Genomic DNA, 2,296 nt, shown 5'->3' with positions numbered 1-2,296 from the left:
TCCCTCTTCAAGGGGCCAAGACACATTCCTAATTAAATAGGTAAACTTTATCCAATCTTGTGGCAACCAAAGCTCCCACTCAACTTCTGAAATAACCGGGAAACACCCTTTATAATCTCCAGTTACGGGCAGACGTTTGAGTGTACCACAACCATAACATCCATTGAATGAAATCAATGTTCCACTCATATCAAAGGAATTCACTAATATATCCGGAAGCTCTATACTTGAACTTCAAAGTAGGTCAATAGTTCGATCATGCATCATTCATGCATATCCATGTGATTGACCGAGCATCATCACTATGCTCCTATAGCCCATGAAACTGCACTATCCAATCAATCTTACATGCTAGTCCAATTTATGAAATCATTTATGTCCAGTTTAATGATTCCAGACTAGGAACTTAAATAACGTATGAATTTAGTTCACCTGTGGGGTTTCATTCAACAGGTCATCAACCTGATGAACCCATCAATTCATAATTATTTTGAACATTTTATTTAATCTTGAAACCACGATTAAATAAGATTGAAACTTTGTTTCAATTGATAAACATAAATCTGCAAATGAATGTATTACATATGTAACTTGTTTTTCTCCAAAAACAAATACAACTTATAATTACATTATTTGCCTCAATCCAGTTTCATTAGCATGTTTCCCATGCTTTGGAAATGGAAGGGGTTTACTAAGTAGAGTTCATGAGACATTCTCATAAACATGAATTTTGCAATTTCTAAATCTTATAATCATTTTCATCTCCATACACTAAGAATTTTCCTTCGTCCTTTCACAAGGAACTTAGAATCTTCTAATTTGTATTCCAACGTTACATTGGATTTTCGACTGAAATCTATCATCACTTGTTCTTAAAACACGTGAATCAAATAGACGAGTATGGTCCATGACATGCATGATGCATCCTTTGCATATTGCATAAGGATCATCACTCAAAACCTTAATTTCATCAACCTTTCTCAAGGCATTGAATCATTAAGCAACGTGTCATGTTACATGGGATTGAAACTCCTTTCAATATAATGTTGAACCTTATAAGAATCTTATCAATATAAGTTTCTTAACCAAGCTCAAACATCCATCAAAACCTATCTCTATAGATTTTGAATCCCAAATGTACTCATCTTCTTCTTCAAGATTTCCATACAAAATGCATTAGCCATCACTTGAGCCTTCAAGAAATGAATAATTGCTCTTTGTACTAGACCAAGAAGACTTCATAGCTCCCACTAAACATCTTGTACACACAAGACCTTTTCTTCACTTTACGAGAACATCAAACGATTTGATTTACTCACAAAATTAAGAACGCTAACTCCATGATGCTATGCATCCCTAGGATTATTGGATCTTCAAAGTTTTGATTGTATCATATACAAATATTCTTTCATGAACAATTTCAAGAAAGTGTTTTGAAATCCATCTACCAAATCTTATAAGGTAGAAATCATTGAAACATCTTTAATAGATCTTTGCAACGTGACTAATGTAAAGGTTTCATCGTAATCATAGTCATACTATGAATTAGTTGAATCCTTTAACAAGTCTTTGCTTACTTAGAAAACATTTTTCTTTCTTGTCTGTTTTGCTTATAATGGGTCTCACCCAATTAGGCAAATTATTCAAGTGTCATACACTTGCTTACAGACTTAGAATCTATTTCAGATTTCCTGGTTTTTTAAATCACTTGGAGTCATAACTTGTCAAATCATATTTATTACTTGCATAACCATCATGTTCCAAAATGAATATTTTAGAACTCTTAATCAATATGAAATCATATTTTTTTGACTAAGTTTTACATATGCTAGTCATTGTTGTGGGTTTGATGCAACAATTGAAACTCATACAACAACTTTGTTTAGTTTTCAATGAGAAATGACAATATAGGATGTGCACTTTGAATGTACTACCTTCGACACATGGTTATTATTCCCATTACACTTAATGAGACCATGCGTTGCTTTCATTCGATTACTTCTCAAATTTCTTCAAGATTTTCGAAATCACTTTTCTTGAACTCTTTCAAGGCTCTCGAACTTTTCGAGATTCTTATACTCCCACTTGCCTTTTTGAGGAGGCACTTTTAGCATAGGGTGAACCAACCAAGGTTTGAACCATGTTTGTTTGTTGCTTTTCTCGAACTCTTTCACGATTTACACTACTCCCACTTGACCTTTTGGAACAATTTCCATAAGGGCACCTACTTGAGCAACAAACATTTTGTGCTAAGTATGATTTGTGTAGTAGTACCTTGTGCTCTGTATAGGAATTG

Source organism: Chenopodium album, chromosome 6, assembly GCF_948465745.1.
Source record: "Chenopodium album chromosome 6, dcCheAlbu1.1, whole genome shotgun sequence".
In the NCBI taxonomy this organism is placed as follows: Eukaryota; Viridiplantae; Streptophyta; class Magnoliopsida; order Caryophyllales; family Amaranthaceae; genus Chenopodium; species Chenopodium album.
Note: the sequence above shows the minus strand (reverse complement) of the source record.